The following is a 20,292-nucleotide window of genomic DNA, read 5'->3' on the forward strand; positions in this document are numbered from 1 at the left end:
GTAGCATGCCAGGCTTCTCTGCCCATGGAATTCTCCAGGAAAGAATACTGGAGTGGGTTGCATACCCTTCTCCAGGGGATCTTCCAGACCAAGGGATGGAATCTGCGACTTTTAGGTCTCCTGCATTGACAGGCAGATCCTTTACCACTAGTGATCCGGGAAGCCCTAGAATTAGTATAAAAGAATAAAACTTCCTTATTTGTCTTTCTAAATGAACAATGGAATTCCACAAGAAGGACAATTGATTATCCAATGATACTGCAGGAATACAGAGTGGATTATAGGAAAAAATAAACCACCTAAAGTGATGAGTAACAGCAAGACCTATTTGACATCAAAAAGTTTGAGGATCTTACCTTGTGTTCTCAGTTCCCTGGAAAGGTGTTGATAGAAGTAATTTCAATATGATTTCTTCTATAATATTTTTTACTTTTTTGGAGTACTTAAAAAAGCATTATTATGAAAAACATTTCACTAAACTTTAAAAGAATTCCATGTAACACAAAAGGTGAAAAACTGATTGGATATAATAAAAAAAGGGTAATATTTTATAATTGTTGACAATGTACCACCCACTATTTTAAAAATTTTACTTATGTCCGTTTATGAAATCGGACAATCCCAGGAGTAGTTTCCAATATTAGACTTCATCTTACAGATGAGGTAACTGGATCACAGAGAAGTTAAGTAACTTACTGAGAGTCACACAGTCATAGCTGGAATTCTGGATACAGAGATTGTATCTTAACACTTTACTGCATCTAAATATAATAGCAGCTTTTAAGATCAACTTAAAAAAATGTTACCGAATGCAAGTTCGTGTGTCAAGTGGTGAGGCCAAACAAACCAAAACTTTGGAGTTTGGAGCAAATAAATGTTTATTGCAGGGCCATGCAAGGAGATTGGGTGGCTCTCCCCACCCCAAAACCCTGAACTTTCTGAAGGGTTTTAGTAAAGCACTTTTAAAGGTAAGGTTAAGGAGGGAATGGTTGTTTGTTGCAAACTTCTTCCTGTGGGAATCGTTTGTTCTTGCAGCTGTTAGACTTGAGAATGGGCTTCCTGTATTTTTCAGGCTATATGCGACATTCTTAACTTGTACCAAAAGCAATAGAATACAAAGGTTAACGTGAAAGAAACAGATCTAATATGAAATCATATTTGTTCTTCTCTATTACAAAAATGTCTTCCTAAGTAGCTCACTGGTAAAGAATCTGCCTGCCAATGCAGGAGACTTAGGAGACATGGGTTCAATCTCTGGGTCAGGAAGATCCCCTGGAGTAGGAAGTGGTAATCCACTCCAGTATTCTTGCCCAGACAATCTCATGGACAGAGGAGCCTGTTGGGATACAGTCTATGGGGTCTCAAAATGTCAGCCACAACTGAATGGCTGAACACAAGCACAAGCATTACAAAAATATAATGATTTTAAAAGATGTCAGAACATTTACTATAGATATTTTTTATTTGTATTTTAATGTAATTTTTAAAAATAGGAGGTATTAACATATTTTGTTTAGTTATATTTGTACAGCAATACATTTTGACTTGTATTTTTTAACTTACATAAATTTCCACTCTTAGTTCAAAGTATGGATCAGTTTCAACAGATTATCAATGAATCATGGTACAAGAAGAAGCACACAAGCAAATATCAATTATACATAAATGCATAGTTTGTTAGCATTTTGTCAAAGATCCTTACTTGATTACATTCCAGTAATACTCATGAATTGATTTGCAGTACTTTTATTTAATCCCTAATGAATCTGACATAAGAGTCTGCAAACTGTTGCAGGTTTATATGACTCCTTTAGTTAATGAGGTAGCATGGGCTTACTAAATGAACGCATCAATAAAACAACTTCTATTCTTCTATATTTGCCAGAGAAAATGATTCACCCACCTTAACTGCTGAATTTAGAGTAAATTTTAAATCACATAACTTCTAACCATTAGAGAAAACTAGTGCTTGCTTACATGATATATGTTTTATGTATAACACAGGTGGATACATTCATCTTTTGAAAAATCTATTTTGCTAAAGGAATGGTAAACACTTGTATTTCTGCTTCTATTAGATTTTAAAGGAATATAGCAATGGCACAAAATTGTTTCTTTTTTTTTTTTTCTTATTTAATTCAACCTGGCTGTCATGGCTATCAACCAGCTTTGCTACTATTACAATTTTACTACATAGACCAGTTCTTGATTTATTAGCTTTCAGACTCAAGCTTTGCTGTGTTGTTACATTCTTTGGCTTACACAGCACCTGTGGAGACCTCTGATGATACAGTTTTATTTATTATTCACGGAACTTTCTGGGACAAATAGGAGATAGACTGGTTCAGAAGTCATCACCATAATTTAAGGTCAAGCTATTTACTTCTGAAGTCTCTTCAGTAATGTCCTTCTGATTTCCTTGTAAATGGGACAGTCTAATCAACTAAAAAGCAACATAAAATGTCTCGAAGTTTGGAAAGTGAACAACCTAAATGAAAAGGAATTTGTTTAAGACATGACTTTCTTGTTCATGTTAACTCCTCATTTTACATGTTGTTATATCTTTTGTAGAACAGGTGGGCATACAGTAGCTACTGTGTCATTAATCTCCAGCAAGAATGCTCTGAAAAAGGGGATTTTGCCAGGTTGAATTTGACCATTTGTTATCATTAGAGGACTGTTTGTAAAAAACAGAATTTCTTTCTTAGCTGACAATGCAGAAGCATCAAAGACCTAAATAAACAAAGCTCAGGGAAGAATTTTGGACTCATTCATCATTCTCAATCATGAAGTTACCCTTCTTATTTAAAATCCCTTTCTCATTAAAAATATACATGTATTTTTAATATCATACATCAATCATTATTTGCACACCTACAATCAGAGTGACACTTGATTTGAGTAGATAGCTTCTTTAGAAACAATGAACCAAATTATTTCATTTTTTAGAGATAAGAAAATTGTCTCATTCATAAGACAATGAATTGTATCACACTTATGAAAAAATCAAGTAATGTGCCTCAAAACCCCTTTAAGTAATTTGCAAATTTACAAATCTGGTTTCTAAATATATGCATACCTGTGAGCTGTGACAATTAGAGAACCTCTTTGTACAAATATTTACTTTCCTTTTTTATTTCACCTAGCATTTTTCATAGAACAGTTATCCCTCTGAAGGCTTCATCTCTATACATTGTAACCATCAGCATGGTTGCTATAGCAAAAAATGGAAGGTTCTTTCGTGTTCCACCCTTACCCTCACCTCCTACCCCTGTCCTACCATGAATTTGCTAGGTTCTATCTATACACAAATAGCTAGTTTTCCCCCTACCCCTGGTGTCATGGCATCACCACTTGGGTACAAGCCACCGGCCTCTTGTCTGGACCAATGCACAGCCCATTCTGTACCAAGCAGCTAAAATGTAAGTCATAATACAGGCAGACCTCAGAGATATTGCCTGTTCAGCTCCAGACCACCTCAATAAAGCCAGTCACATGAAGTTTTTGGTTTCTCAGTGCAAATAAAAGTTACATTTACACTAGACTGTGGTCTAGTAAGTGTAGCTAATTAAAATGTTAGGGTAATCCCCCTTTAGTGCCAGTGAGAGCTTCACACAACTGCTCAGAAGTGGGAATCCTCACCCCTAAATACCACCTAACCACCATAAAACCCCCAAGCCAGTCTCCTTTCCATTTTTCCGCCTTTCTGTTTTTGGACCTATTTGAAAGCCACTGTATGTTATCAGAAAACCTCATTATGTGAGTAATAAAACTTCTCATACACTCTAATTGATAGGCAGGACCATCAGTCTCAACATAGAAGCCAAATTTTGAGAATGAGGAGGTGTTCATCCTGGTTTTGCAGATTGGTACTACAATTTGTTGTTTGTGGGAGATCATTCTCTTAGAAGGTAAGTTCTAGAAAGTCAACAGTGATGTACACAGAGAAATAAGAGTCTTCATTCTGTATCTTTAGGAGGAATCTAATAACCAGATGATAGTTAAAATTTAATTAGTTATTTTGTTTAAGTATAATGTGCATTCTCTATTAGTTGAGAGATACATCTTCGTATGTTGTACTGTGGTGTGCTTAGACGTTCAATCGTGTCTGACTCTTTGCAACCTTATGGACTATAGCCTGCCAGGCTCCTCTGTCCATAGGAATTCTCCAGGCAAGAATACTGGAGTGGGTTGCCATGCCCTCCTCCGGGGGATCTTCCCAACCCAGAGTTCAAACACGGGTCTCCTACATTGCAGGCAGATTCTTTACCATGTGAGCCACCAGGGAAGCCCAAGAATACTGGAGTGGGTAGCCTATACTTTCTCAAGGGGATCTTCCCAACCCAGGAATTGAACCAGGGTCTCCTGCATTGCAGGTGGATTCTGTACCAGCTGAGCTACCAGGGAAGCCCAATTCTTTGTATAGCACTACACAAATATATTTATAATTGTGTACTGATACCAATCCATGAAACATTTCTTTTTCAGATAATTGTTCTTTCATAGATGAGGAAGGTCAAAGTTATTATTGATAATAATTAATATTTTAGTTGTATTTATTATGTTTTATTTATATCATGATTATATAATTATATTTAGATATAATTATTAATATTTTGACTTTTAAGCATCTTGATATGACTTTTTATGACTTTTCTATCACTATCCTACAAGCTTTTTAACTTTTCCTCCCCTGAATAACAATTGACAAAAACAGGTATTTCCATTTTACATATAAGAAAAAACAGGCATGATTTTTCTGAATTATAGTTATTTACTGAATATATATTCCACATTTTGATCTATAGCTATATTGTAGAATATGTATGAGTTTATATTGTACAAAATAACATTTTACAAATCTGACAGAAACAGTACTTTGAGCTGTCAAGCAAATTGCCTATGAAAGAAAATGTTGAAATATTGCTAGAAGTTGGTAAAGTTTTTTTTAATGCAACATTTTGTTAAATAGTTGCTCTGGATGCTAATGAGATTGTTATTAGAAAATAAAGTGCATTAATAAAGCTAAAAAAGCGCAAAGTTTGATAATTTTAGCACCAGAGTTGGAAAGAAGACTCTGTTGTTCAATTATGAACAGGAAAATCTTAATTTTTTTCATCCCTAGGTTGAGAATTATCATGCTGGTACAATATGATACGAGGGTGTCAAGTTGTCTTTTGGAGTTACATTTAATCTGACCCACATGGAAAACTTGTATAAAAAGATAATTTTCCTACTCTGGTATAAGGGGCTGCTGCTGCTGCTGCTAAGTCGCTTCAGTCGTGCCCGACTCTGTGCGACCCCATAGACAGCAGCCCACTAGGCTCCGCTGTCCTGGGGATTCTCCAGGCAAGAACACTGGAGTGGGTTGCCATTTCCTTCTCCAATGCACGAAAGTGAAGCGTGAAAGTGAAGTCGCTCAGTCGTGTCTGACTCGTAGAGACCGCATGGACTGCAGCCTACCAGGCTCCTCTGTCCATGGGATTCTCCAGGCAAGAGTACTGGAGTAGGGTGCCATTGCCTTCTCCGGATATAAGGGGCAACTACAGCTTAATTTGAAGCAAATCTTTGCAAGAGATGAGGATACATCAGCTTCTCAGATTCCTAAAATGACGGTCTTCATGTCAAGTTCTGACATTTGAATCCAGGAATGGGATCATGGTATAAGCCAGCATACACAGGCTTAAAAGGTTGGAAGCCTTAGATATAAGGATAAGGTGAGTTTGGGGGTGGAATGTGAAAGAAAGGACGTACTTACTTATGCATTTTACAATGATACACAGTAAGGAGAGAGGGTAAAACATATTGCTGAATACCTTTAGAATTCTCCTGAAATGTCACTGCCTGGAAAGCATCTCCAGATTGGTCATCTGTTGCACCCAGCACATCATAAGCCACTCTGTAAGAGAGGGCAAGTTGTATTCTTCATAGGGTGTCAGACAATCTGGGTTCAGATTCTGTCTCTACAACATACTAGATGGGAAAACATGGGGAAGTTATGTTACTTAACTTCTTTGTACCTTAATTTCCCCTTTTGCAAGTTAGAAAACAATACTGCATATTTCTTAGGTTGATGAAAAGTTTTTGTTCACACATGTAAAACACTTAGAACAACACCTGCAACATAGCAATCTCTTGATAATATATTAGTGTAACAGATTTTAAAATTACTAGTAGTTTAGATATATCATTGGATGTGTATATTTACCTTTACTTCTCTTCCACGAGAGTATAAGCATCTTGACAAGGTGCTCTATAGATAACTGCACCTGCAGGTTCTACTAGGCAGCTTGTGTGTTGTGAATGGTATCTCTATTGTTGGTAATATTCAACACAGATATTTATTGATCACTTCGGCTCTATCATAAACATTAAAAAATAATCAAGAATACAGACTTACCTAAGAGAATACCCTAAGGTTTATTAACCTAAGAAACCCCAAGATAACCTGTTAGTCACGATACAAACAAGTGAGATTCAGCCTGTGGGAAAACAGAAATTGCCTGTCTCTCTTGTCTCTATGGAAATTTTTCTTATAAATACAAATGTGTTTTGTAATGATTCTAGCTGCTGTGCTCCTCAGCTGCTTCTAGTTCCCTAAGACACTTGTTTTTCTAACCAGATTCATCTACTAGATTGACATTTGTCTGGATCAACTGCAGATCATTAGAGAAACTTTACAATGTTGTGTTGGTTTTTGCTGAACTGCAAAGAAAGTCAGCCATAATTACACATATAATCACCTCCCTCTTGAACTTCCTTTCCCTCCTCCCATTCCCCCTTCTAGGTCATCACAGAGTGCCGGGCTGGGATCCCTGTGTTATATAGCAACTTCTCTCCAGCTATCTGTTTTGCACATGGCTCAGCCATAAAAAAGAACAAATTTGAGTCAGTTCTAGTGAGGTGGAGAATGCAACCTGTTCACACCAGATTTGATGCTGAGTTTAGAACCAGGTTGCATCAGCTAGTGTCCACACCGCCAATGAGTTTATAGAAAATACAGTTTGCATTACAACTGTTATGTTCATTTACTCAACAAATGACAACCAGGCGACTTATACATCCTGTTTAATGTTGAAAGTCTTATGAAGACAGTATCCTCAAAAAAAAACAATTTTAGTGTATTTTTTCCCCCTAGGGAACAATTTGGGATTAAAAGCTCAACTTTGCTATATGGCAATCGTCAAGAGAATGGATAACAGCCAGACAACCAAGCTACTTATGGTGAACTTAAGAGAGATGATCTTGTGCAGTACACCTAGATGAAGTTCTTTAAGGGAAAAGAAAAGATGTATTCCTGTTGCTCTGCTTTAGGAAAACTACACCAATAACAAAATAAAATAAACTTGGAAATAGTTTTTCTGTGACTAACAGAGCTTGGGATTGAGCTACAACTGTATATGAGTTGACTCAATTTGCAGGTCTCTAATTTGTTTGCAAGGAGTTGAAAAGACAGATTGCAGAGCAGCGTAATGTTCTCCTAGAGGACACGTAAGAGAGTGATGTAGAGTCAGTCCTTGTGGACAAACATTGCATAAAGGAATGTGCATCATGGTCTGCTTTGCAGGGGGGATCACAGCATCAAAGGCCTAATCTTTGCACAGGAGCAAGTCCTGCTCCTGATCATCACATTATTCACCTCTGCAGCCCTGTAGAGAAACCAGATCACATCCATTTTCTAAAATTGGTACCCAGACATACTACTGCACTAACAAGGGAATTGGAAACACTGCATAAAACCAGAATTGCTTAAATACTACTAAACTATTTATATTTCACCAATTTAAATGAAAACAGAGGAGATGAAAAGATAATAACACAAAAATAAATGGTTTAAGAATGTGTTGAACTCCTGTGGTGATCTACACAGGTTTCTAGAAAATGGTGTAGTGCAAGACATCAACAGTGACAAAATGCCTAGATGGTAATGCAAGCAGGTATGCAATTCAGTTTTCCATCATCAAGCCTTCCAGTTAGGGCTGCTATTGCAGAGTAGTAGGTTGGCAAGCCTATTAGACATCACTTTCCTCTCTCATAGACACCTCATTTTTTATCATCCCTTCAATCCTTTAAGTGCTCTAAGCAAACATTTCTTTTTCCATTTAGCAATGGAGACTGAACCCATCAATACCCAATTTAAGCAAGACACTCATAAAGACTGCAGTGAAATTATTGCTCTGCTGTTTTTGTAAATATCCAGCTAGTTTGGCATCTAAAACTAAGCCTTTTCCTTGATTGCTGAATAACTCTTCCGATATACAGTGTTTCTAATTAAATAAATCAAAAACTGGAAAGACACATTTTACATTTGGTTTAATGTATTTGTTAAACTGTCACTCACTCTTATTCATGTATAGCACACAGATGATTTGGGTCCTTTTTTTCAATAATAATTGTTAAAGCATGAACAATTATATTCTTTGCTAAATACTAACTGTGGTTCAATTTTATACAAAATAAACACTGTGTTATTTACTGAAACTGATTATAAGCCAAAAAGATGAGTTTTTCCATTTAAAAATGTTTGTCAGATATACAAGATAAAACCTAAATAATCCAATAAATTCAATTAAATATATATAATATTGGATCTTTAATATGATAAATGTCATCATGACTATAATTCTTACATAACAGTATGCTATAGCAAACATTGCATGTATTAATTTCTGAGTTATAAAGTCATAATTTCAATTATGTTATTGCAATGGAATAAATTTGAAATAGAGAAACAGCTCAAGGAAGCTGACTACTACTAACTCACTTGCAAGAGGCTTAGATATGGTTCTTAGAGTTTCCACAAAATCTGTTCTTATATCAGGCTCATACGTTCAGCCACATCTAATTTTCAGTGATTTTTAAAAGCTGTTAGGCTTGATTTGTATTTTAGCAATTCAACAAATTAACGTTTTAAGCAACTAGCAATAGTGGTATAAATTTAGCACATTAAAAATTACACCAACTACATTGTGTTTTGCCTGTTTCTAGCTCTGTCCTAAGGAATTTAAGTCAGAGGTCATGTCACATAATTCACAATAAACCTGAGGTGGGTATTATTATCCTCATTTTAATGGTGAAAAAGACGGAGAGACTTGGAGTGACTTGCCCAAAGACTGCTATTATGGTAAGAGCTAAAGAGGAACTCCAAATCTTACATATACTCCAGAATTCAAGTTTGTTTTCCGGTTGTTTCTTCTTCTTCTTCTTTTTTTTGATTAATTATCTTTTCATTTTTTAATTAAAATTTTTGTTTATACAATTTCAATGGTTACTTTCCATTTACAGTTATTACAAAATATTGGCTATATTCCCTGTGATGTACAATACATCCTTGAGCCTATATTACACCCAATAATCTGTTCCTCTCACTTCCCCACTGCTTTATTGTCCTTCTCCCTTCTCCCCATTGGTAACCACTAGTTGTCTACATTTGTGAGTCTGTTTCTTTTTTGTTATATTCACCAGTTTCTTGTGTTTTTTAGTTTCCACATACAAGTGACAGTATTTATCTTTCTCTGTCTGATTCATTTCACTTAGCATAATGCCCTCCAAGTCCATCAAGTTTGTTTTTAAACTTCAAACCATAGGAGCCCATGCCAGGCCTTCCTTTCAAAGGTAAGGAATGAAGATGAAGTGCTAGGATTACTTTGAGAGTAGCTATCTGTGGGAGTAGGAAAATAAAGACAGGCCATGAGGTGGACGAAGAAGAGCATGGTCATTGCACTCTGTACTTGTGGGTTATTTCTCAATGGTTAGAGACAGCAGGGGAAGGGTAAGATGCGAACACAGCCAAGGTTTAATACCTTGGAGTATACCTTTAATACTGAGGCATATTTAATACCTTTAATACTGAGGAGTTGGAATGAGACTGAGTTTTCATAATGAAAGAACATTACTTGTATGCTGGGAACCTAAGGTTCATGCTGCTTCAGATAAATTGTCCATTTGAGAGAAACTACCCACTAAACACCCAGAGATCAGCTCATATATTTAAGAAACACTCTTGAAGTGCTGATAGCCTGAAGAGAGTGAGAAATTTAAATCGAGAAATTCAGGCATAGTAACTATTCAAATACATGAAGAAGCTCAGATTTACCACACAGAAAAATGAAAAGATCATCCTATATATAGTATCCAGTCAGAAGAAGTACATATTGTTTATTAATTACCATGGGATGGAGATTTTCTGTACACACAAATTACTGTGTATGTGTGTATGAGTGTGTGAATGGGAGTGTGTGTGTATGTCACAGGGGTGGGGCACTGGCTTGTGAGTCTTTCCAGACTGCAGTTTTATATTTTCTATCACCTAACCTTTACTAAACTTTAGATATGTTTCCCCAAGTCTCCTCAGGAGAAAATTTTTGCTTCATATTCACTACATGGATTAATGAATAGACCTGCTAATTCATGCATATAAACACTGACAGGTGACATACAAGTAATGTCTTTATATGAGAATTGTATGCATGCTTACTAGTTATTTGCTATATTGATAAAAACTTACCCGAGTATTTTTTACAAGGTATACATTTTAAGCATGTCATTTGTTTTGAACTTTATATGAAGCATAAATGTCATAAAAAGTTTCATCCCCCCCCCAAATTTGACAAAATAACAGACTTAGAATCTATTTATGGACATAAAAACTAGTTGTTCATTTGCGACCAACTCTTTGCAACCCCATGGACTGCAGCACACCAGGTGTCCCTGTCCTTCACTGTCTCCCAGAGTTTCTTCAAACTCATGTCCAATGAGATGGTGATGGTATCCAGCTATCTCATCCTCTGTCGTTTCCTTCTCCTCCTGCCTACTACTTTTCCCATCATCAGAATCTTTTCCCGTATGTTGGCTCTTCACATCAGGTGGACAAAGTATTGGAGCTTCAGCTTCAACATTACCCCTTCCAATGAACATTCAGAGCTGGTTTCCTTTAGGACTGACTGGTTATCAAACCAGATAACTGACTGGTTATCTCCTTGCAGTCCAAGGGACTTTCAAGAGTCTTCTCCAATATCACAGTTCTAAAGCATCAAATCTTCAGCACTCAGTCTTTATGGTCCAATTCTCACTTCCACACATAAGTACTGGAAAAACCATAGTTTTGACTATACAGTTTGTCAGCAAAATAATGTTTATGCTTTTGAATATATGGTCTGGGTTTGTCATAGTTTTTCTTCCAAAGCAAATGTCTTTTAATTTCATGGTTGCAGTCAATATCTGCAATGATTTTGGAGTCCCAGAAAATAAAGTCTGTCACCGTTTCCATTGTTTCCCCATCTATTGCCATGAAGTGATGAGACTGTATGCCGTGATTTTAGTTTTCTGATTGTTGAGTTTTAAGCCAGCTTTTTCACTTTCCTCTTTCACCTTCATCAAGAGGCTCTTTAGTTCCTCTTTCCTTTCTGCCATGAGTGGTGTCATCTGCATATCTGAGATTATTGATATTTCCCTCTGAAATCTTGATTCCAGGCTGTGAGTCATGCAGCCTAGCATTTCCCATTATGTACTCTGCATATAAGTTAAATAAGCAGGATGATAATATACAGCCTTGATATACTCCTTTCCCAATTTTGAATCAGTCTATTGTTCCATGTTCAGTTCTAGCTGTTGCTTCTTGACCTGAACACAGGTTTCTGAAGAGACAGGTCATTCTTCTCCAACACCACAGTTCAAAAGCATCAATTATTTGGTGCTCAGCCTTCTTTATGGTCCAGCTCTCACATCCATACATGACAACTGGATAAACCGTAGGTTTGACTATATGGACCGTTGGTGGCAAAGTAATGTCTCTGTTTTATAATATGCTGTCCAGGTTTGTCGTAGCTTTTCTTCCAAGGAGCAAGGGTCTCTCAGTTTCATGGGTGCAGTCACTATTTGCAGTGATTTTGGAGCCACAAAAAGAAAATCTGTCACTGTTTTCATTGTTTCCTATCAATTTGCTATGAAGTGATGGGACCAGATGCCATGGTCTTAGTTTTTTAAATGTTGAGTTTTAAGCCAGCTTTTCCATTTTCCTCTTTCACCTTCATCAAGAGGCTCTTTAGTTCCTCTTTGCTTTCTGCCACAATATATTAATAAAGCAAAAGAATTTATGTGAAAATAAAAGCCATATTCCAGATACTTTATGATTTGAAGACAAATTAAAAAAAGTGCAAAATATTTGCTTTAAAACATTTTTATGAGTAGGATAAACAATGAGCTACCTTGCTTTATTTAGATATAATTTCAAGTCAAGATAAGAAGCTCAATTTTAAAACCTCAGAATTTTCTAATTTCTATAATTAAAATGACATTAGACATAGTTTGAAAGTTTGAACTGATTTTTTTCTTGAAAGATCTTTTATTTTACAAAATAAATGTTATATAAACTTTCCTTTGCAATTTCAAAATAATGTTACAATTTAACTCTACTGAAGATGAAAATGAAATTCAATCTCTTAGAAAAGTTAATACAATAAATATAATTCTATCTGACTGAATGGATTCCAGAAGAGGCTGCAAAGCACAATTTACTGGAGTAATAATTTCTTTTCCCAAATGTTAGCTTGGTCCAGCAGAGCAATACCTCAGAGCTTCTGCAAACGCTCACTTGTGCTAGTAACTTACATAAGGTCATTGGAGCTGAATCTTTGTTCCTATGAAGGATTTTTTTTTTTTTTTCCAAATACAATGTTATAATACCCATCTTACATTAACTCTAAAAACAAATAACAACCACAAAAACCTATGGCAGGAGCTCCCAAAGAAAGGCAATGCCAAAGAATGTTCAAACTACAGCACAATTGCATTCATCTCACACTAGTAAAGTAATGCTCAAAATTCTCCAAGCCAGGCTTCAACAGTATGCAAACCATGAACTTCCAGATGTTCAACTGGATTTAGAAAAGGCAGAAGAACCAGATATCAAATTGCCAACATCTGTTGGATCATCAAAAAAACAAGAGAGTTCCAGAAAAACATCTATTTCTGCTTTATTGACTATGCCAAAGCATTTGACTGTGTGGATCACAACAAACTGTGGAAAATTCTTCAAGACATGAGAATACCAGACCACCTGATCTGCCTCCTGAGAAATCTGTATGGAGGTCAGAAGCAACAGTTAGAACTGGATATGGAACAACAGACTGTTTCCAAATTGGGAAATGAGTATGTCGAGGCTGTATATTGTCACCCTGCTTATTTAACTAATATGCATCATGTGGAGTGGCTTCCCTGGTGGCTCAGAGGTTAAAGTGTCAGCCTGCAATGCGAGAGACCCAGGTTCGATCCCTGGGTTGGGAAGATCCCCTGGAGAAGGAAATGGCAACCCACTCCAGTATCCTTGTCTGGAGAGTCCCATGGAGAGAGGAGCCTGGTAGGCTACAGTCCACAGGGTCGCAGAGAGTCGGACATGACTGAGTGACTCCACTTTCCACTTTCATCATGTGGAAAGCTGGACTGGATGAAGCATAGACTGGAATCAAGGTTGCTGGAAGAAATATCAAAATGCAGATGACACCACCCTTCTGGCAGAAAGCGAAGAAGAACTAAAGAGCCTCTGGATGAAAGTGAAAGAGGAGAGTTTCTCAACATTCAGAAAACTAAGATCATGGTGTCTGGTCCCATCACTTCGTGGAAATAGATGGGGAAACAGTGGAAACTGTGACAAACTTTATTTTCTTGAGCTGCATAATCGCAGCAGATGGTGACTGCACCCATGAAACTAAAAGACGCGTGCTCCTTGTAAGAAAAGCGATAACCAATCTAGACAGCACATTAGAAAGCAGAGACATTAGTTTGCCGACAAAGGTCCATCTAATCAAAGCTATGGTTTTTCCAGTAGTCATGTATGGATTTAAAAGTTGGACTATAAAGAAAGGTAAGCATCGAAGAATTGATGCTTTTGAACTGTGGTGTTGGAGAAGACTCTTGAGAGTCCCTTGACTGCAAGGAGATCCAACCAGTCCATCCTAAAGGAGATCAGTCCTGGGTGTTCACTGGAAGGACTGATGTTGAAGCTGAAACTCCAATACACTGGCCACCTGATGTGAAGAACTGACTCATTGGAAAAGACTCTGATGCTGGGAAAGATTGAAGGCAGGAGGAGAAGTGGATGACAGAGGATGAGATGTTTGGATGGCATCACCAACTCAATGGACATGGGTTTGACTAAACTCCGGGAGTTGATGATGGACAGGGAGACCTGGAGTGCTGTTGTCCATGGGTCGTGAAGAGTCGGACATGACTGAGCAACTGAACTGAACTGAACTGAATAAAGCTTAATCTCCCTAAGCCACACTGACTCAGCCATCTATTTGATCAGTCACTCAATGAATGTTCACTGAGTTTCTAGTATTTGTGTAATATTGCTCTTGGCATTTTCTGTGGGGGTGGGGGGTGGATGTTGAGAGAAGACTCAGCATTCCTCAACTTTATGGTCTATTTTGGAAAGAAAAAAAAAAGCCCATAACAGTGCCAAAAAATGAATGAGTTACAAAATGAAAAGAATAGCAACGTGTTAATGACAATATATTAAACAAAGCTTATCAAGAGCTGTTTAAGTGTCAGTGACTGTTCCACGTCCTCGGGATGTATCAGTGAGTCCAGCATGCAAACCCTTGCCCTGTAGAACTTCTAGGGAAGCAGGCCATACACAGAGGATGAGCTTGTATTAAAGGCATATATTATAATTGCATGTTAAATGGAGATAAACATTTTATGAAAAAAGTATGAATAAAGAAGTAGATGGAATACGTGAAAGTTTGGGGAGTGTTGGAAGGATAGCATTTGAAATATAATGGTCTGTATGTCTGTGTCTTGGACACTGAAGGGGCAGGAGATGGTGGCATGAATTGAGAGAGTAGCATTGCCATATATACACTACCATGTGTAGAATAGATAACTAGTAGAAGCAGTTGTGTAACACAGGGAGACCAGCCTGGCCTGCTGCTCTGTGACTACCTAGAGGGGTAGGATGGAGGGTGGGAGGGAGGAGGCTCAAGAGGGAGAGGATATATGTATACTTAGAGTTGATTCAGGTTGTACAACAGAAACCATCACAACATTGTAAAGTAATTATCCTTCAGTTAAAAAACAGACTGTGTTTAGCTTTGTAATAAATGGTTAAACTATAAAACCAAACAAAAATACAAAGTTCAGGGTAGAGTCAAGGCCTTCAGAGAATGGACTTACTGCAAACTTCAGCAGTAATGCAGGGAGGAGTGGAGTAGAAGTTGGGTAAGTCTTTGATATACACATGGAGGCAAGAGGGCTTTCTAGATTAAATTCAGGGAGTGGTATAAATAAAAATCACTCTAAGTTTTCCCTTGAAACTGTAATTAGGCAGATATTGCCAATTTTTTTAAAGTTCAATTAATTGTAATAACCCATGATTACATAATAAGGGGTCATGACTTATAAACAAGATGAAGTAGGATTGTTAATATTAATTGAACATATTTCTTAAGTTATGCCCAGATTAGTCTGATCCTGGGAGGATTAGGGAGCCTCATATATCTCCAGGAAATCATCACAAGTACACTAGTTCAGTAATGTTGGTTCTATGTTGTCATGCCCCAAGGGTGAACTACTATACATATGACAATATAGCAACCTATTGAATCCCATTGTTAAATACATGTACACACTCTAAAGTTAAAGCTTAAAAGAAAGAAAATGCGTATTGTCTTGAGCCAAAAGACTGATGTTTCCTTCAAGTTGTTCAACATCTGGTCTCTCTCCATTGGACAGTATAGCTCAGATAAGTGACTTGGCCAAAACTAAAGCTACTCATGGATTTCTAATGAGACTCATATCTCTTGGATCTAATTTCAGGGCACTCAGGAACAGCAGTCTCTTAGTTTATATATTCACTCAAAAAATATTTATGGAGGGCCTATTATCTATAAGGCATGTTGGTAGCATCTGGCAATTTAGCAGTGAATCCAGAAGATGTCCCTGCCATCCCAGTGCTTTAGTCTAGTGGGAAAAGGGGAAGAGGCAGTATCTGAATAATAAGTCACTTAATACATAAACATTAGGTAAAAGTGTTAAGTGATCTGAGGAAACTGAGAGTAGTTGGCAGATAGTTTGATAGAGTACATATTTTGTGTCATGCATTGTTACAATTTGCTATGTACTATCTCATTTGAGCACTGACATCACATTATATAGAAGATGTTACAATGCCCATTTTGGAGATCAAGGCACAGAGAAACTGAAAATTGCACCGATGATTATTGTCAGTGCCAGAAGAAATACCATGGCTAGTAGACTCTTAGCCAAACTTCCTAATCAACTTGCTGTATTGCTTTCAAACCTCTACTATGACTCATGCGGGGGTCAGCAAACTATCCCCATGGTACAAATACAGCCACCGTTCTAGTAAATACAGCTTTATAAGAGCACAGCCACATTCACTCAATCACATGTTGTTTTCTGCTGCTTTGGGGTTACACGAGTTGTGACAGAGACCAAGTGATCCCCAACCTTAAATATTTCCTATCTAGCCCTTTATAGAAACAGAATTTCCAATCCCTAAATTAAAGTAAGGAACCAAGCCGTGACATATGAATAAAAAACTCAGGCAGAGGGAACAGTAGGTCGGAAAGTCTTGAACTGGGGCTGTAATTGACATACCCAAGGGAAAACGATAGCCCAGTGGGGCCAGAGCCAAATGAATGAGGAAGTATTATTGAGATACAGTAGCCAGAGCATAAAGGGGTTATCATAGTCCTTCAAAGAACTGTGAACTTAATTCTGAGTGATATCAGAAGCCACTGAAAGATTTTCAGCATAGATTTGATGTAGCGGACAGTGCACTTCAGGACTGAAGTTCTTGCTCCCACAAGGATGAAAATGTTGGCATCAGAAACTCTCAGTCATCAGTGCTCTGCTAGAATTCCCTTCCCTGGAGACAGTCATGTTGACAAGGCCATGCCTCATTCTTGAGGCAGACTGCAATAATGAATGGTACTTTTCAGGGCTCCTATGGGATTGAATTGAGGCCTTTATTGAGACTGCGCTGCAGCTCAGCTTCTTGCTCTGCCCCATCCTGGTTCTTCCTCTTGCACAGGCAGTGATGCCTAGGGCACATTTATTTTTTTTAAAGTACATAATTTCAGACTTTTATTATGTTTACAGGATTGTGCGTCCATCACCACATTCAATTTCAGAGCGTTTTTTATCAGCCCAAGAAAGTGCTCCCCACCCCTGAGAGATCACCTCTCCAATACCCTTCCTCATCCTTGGTCTTAAGTTGCCATTAATCTACCTTCTGTCCCTATGGAGCATTACATTTTTGACATATCATGTAAGTGGAATGATACAACGTTTGTCCTTTTGTGCCTGACTTCTTTCACTTTTGCATTTTTCAAGATTCATTGATGTTGTAGCATGTGTCTGAATTTAATTCCTTTTTAAGGTTGAATAATTTTACATTGCAGAGAAACAGCTCATGTGCCCATTCATGAACAAATGGATAAAACACAACGTGGTAGGCATATACAATGGAATATTACTCAGCTCACACTGTAAGCTTTCTGATAAGTCTCCTTCATACTTCCTTCTGAAGCTGAATCTGCTTCACTGGGAACCTGCCCAGAAATATCCAACTGGCTTCTGAAAAAAATTACCAAATTCAAAGAGTATTGCAATTGGGCAAGTATGGAATCAGCAAGATTAATAAAAATGTATGACAGTAGTTATAATAATGCAAGGTACAATGATGTATAGATCAGGATGTGGTGAGATGTTTAGACTCTGGATGTATTTTAATGGTTGTTCTGATAAAAATTGTAGATAAACTGGAGGTGACATATGAGAGAGCAAGGAGTCCAATATAGCTACAAATAACTGATAGGTAATCAGAATTCCTTTGTTTTTTGCGTTAGATGAGGAAATAAATCAGGAATTTGCTTTTTGTGTATGTGTTAAACTTGAATGATTAGGGTATTATTGTTAATGCTATAACAAATTCTCAACAATCTCATAAACTAAAACAATAATTTTTTTTTTCACTCACATGTAATCCAGTGTAGATGTCCAGATTGGACAATTCTTCCAGAAACTTTCCTTAAAACTGACTCCATGGTTCTACCATCCTATGGCTTCCATATCACATTTTTGTCCTCCTCCAGTAGACAGAATAGGAAGTTGCACCTTATACCTACTACCAGTCTATTAGGGAACCGCAATGCTTCCATATACATTTACCACCCTGACGTAGGAACATCTGTCCACTTAGATATGAGTTTAGGAGAGAGAAATGCCATCCTTCGTTCTCATCAGCTCTTCATCATAGGTAAAAGCCAGACCTCTGGCAATCACCAAGCTATCACGATTGCATCTCTGTTAAGTATGAGATTATATATAGAAGTGGAGATATAAAATGCAATTGGCTGTATATAGGTCTGGAATTCAGGGGAGATGTCTGGGATGATGAGCAAATTGAAGAGTCTGATAGCTTAACTGGTAAAGGATCCACCTGAAATTCAGGAGACCCAGGTTCGATTCCTGGGTCAGGAAGATCCACTGGAGAAGGAATAGGCTACCCACTCCAGTATTCTTGGGCTTCCCTTGAGGCTCAGTTGGTAAAGAATCAGCCTGCAACATGGGAGACCTGGTTTCGATCCCTGGGTTGGGAAGATCTCCTGGAAAAGAGAAAGGCTACCCACTCTGGTATTCTGGCCTGGAGATTTCCATGGACTGCCTAGTCCATGGGATCACAAAGAGTCAGGCACGACTGAGTGACTTTCACTTTCATTTTTAAGTGAATATATGGCATGTTAAATCATGAGATGGCATTAACTTTCCTAGGGGTTAGGTGTAGGTTAAAAAGAGGAAACATTCAAGTCCTTAGTCCTGGGTCATTTCAGTAGTTACAGGTTGAGTGGATGATGTGAAATAGCAAAAAAACCTGAAAGATGTCACTGAAAGGGAGGGGAGAACAGAGAGTGGCTTTCCTGAGGCTAAACAGAGAACACATCTGAGGCTGAATCAAATATTGCTGCTAAGAGGAGTAAGGTGAATCCAGAGACGTGATCACTCAGTCTGCAATGTGACCTTCAGAAGGACAGTTTTGTGTAACAATGCATCAGACTCCTGTTTAGAGGAAGTTTGAGAGAGAATGGACAAATGTGAAGTGCATGTGTGATAAGTCGCTTCAGTCATGTCAGACTTTTTGCACCATGAACTGAAGCCCACCGGACTCTTCTGTCCATAGGATTCTCCATGTAAGAATACTGGAATGAGTTGCCATGCCCTCCTCCAGGGAATCTTCCTGACCCAGGGATTGAACCCCTGTCTCCTATGTTTCTTGCATTGGCAGGTGGGTTCTTTACTGCTAATGCCACCTGGGAAGCCCAATGTGAAGTGGAAGCAACAAATATTGCAGAGCTCTTGAGGAGCTGTATGTCAGAACACAGCACTCCTTTTTTACTGAGTGAAGTCCTGTAGTAGGTGTCTGAAATACTTAGAAGAAACTATGCATTGAAATACTTGGCATTGCTTCACAGTGCTAACTTATTAAAATATAGGTGATACATTGTTTTAGCCACATTACTATACTGGACAAAAAAAGATGGGGGTGACCTATATCTATGTTTACCTCCTCACTTCCCATTTCTGCCTGCTTTAACATCATCCTTTGACTTTGGGGCATGTGTTTGTGTGTTTGAACAAGTTTTCAAACACTCTACTGCTCTGATTTTTTTCCCACTCAGTTATTCATTCTTGGATAAGAGGTGTCTCATTTCTACACAGTTCAACACTGAAATATTTTGACAGGAATTCTTACTAGGAGTACAAGAGAACTACAACAGAAACACAAAAAATATATAGAACACAACTCCATTTCTAGAGTTCAATTCCATGCCAGAAATGCAGTCCAATTCTGATCTAGCTGACAAAGACCTTGGTAGAAAGGCACTATTATTTTTCTCTTCTAAATCCCATGTGATCTGAACTCAGGGGAAAAGCAATTGGCTTTCCTCCACTCTCAAAATGCCCAGAATAGCTCTGATCCAAGCCAGTAACCCAGAGAGATTGAGAAGAGACAAGAAAGAAATATCTGCAGACTGAAGAAAATGCTCGTGTCTTTTCTGGCTCTAATATTCAGTACACATATTTTATTTATATATATATATATATGTAATCTGTACACGTGTGTGTGTATATATATATGTATATATGTGTATATATATATGTATCAATTTAGATATTCTTGGAAGGTCAGGGGGTAGTGATGACATAGCTTAATGTTTCTCTCTTCACTTGAATTTCTATCGTGTATCTATCATGTAAGCAACAAAA

At 37.6% G+C, this 20,292-nt stretch overlaps 1 long non-coding RNA gene across 1 annotated transcript in view; it reads left to right on the forward strand.

The window, feature by feature from the left end:
* LOC145526902 (uncharacterized) overlaps positions 1-20,292 on the forward strand; it is a 153,594-nt gene that overhangs the window by 98,071 nt on the left and 35,231 nt on the right. Inside the window, exon 7 of the long non-coding RNA XR_014069286.1 lies at positions 3,797-3,911. This is a non-coding gene — a long non-coding RNA (uncharacterized LOC145526902). The remainder of the gene's footprint in view (positions 1-3,796; positions 3,912-20,292) is intronic.

Source organism: Giraffa tippelskirchi, chromosome 11 (genome assembly GCF_054371585.1).
Source record: "Giraffa tippelskirchi isolate mGirTip1 chromosome 11, T2T-mGirTip1v1.2.pri, whole genome shotgun sequence".
NCBI classification, from domain to species: Eukaryota; Metazoa; Chordata; class Mammalia; order Artiodactyla; family Giraffidae; genus Giraffa; species Giraffa tippelskirchi.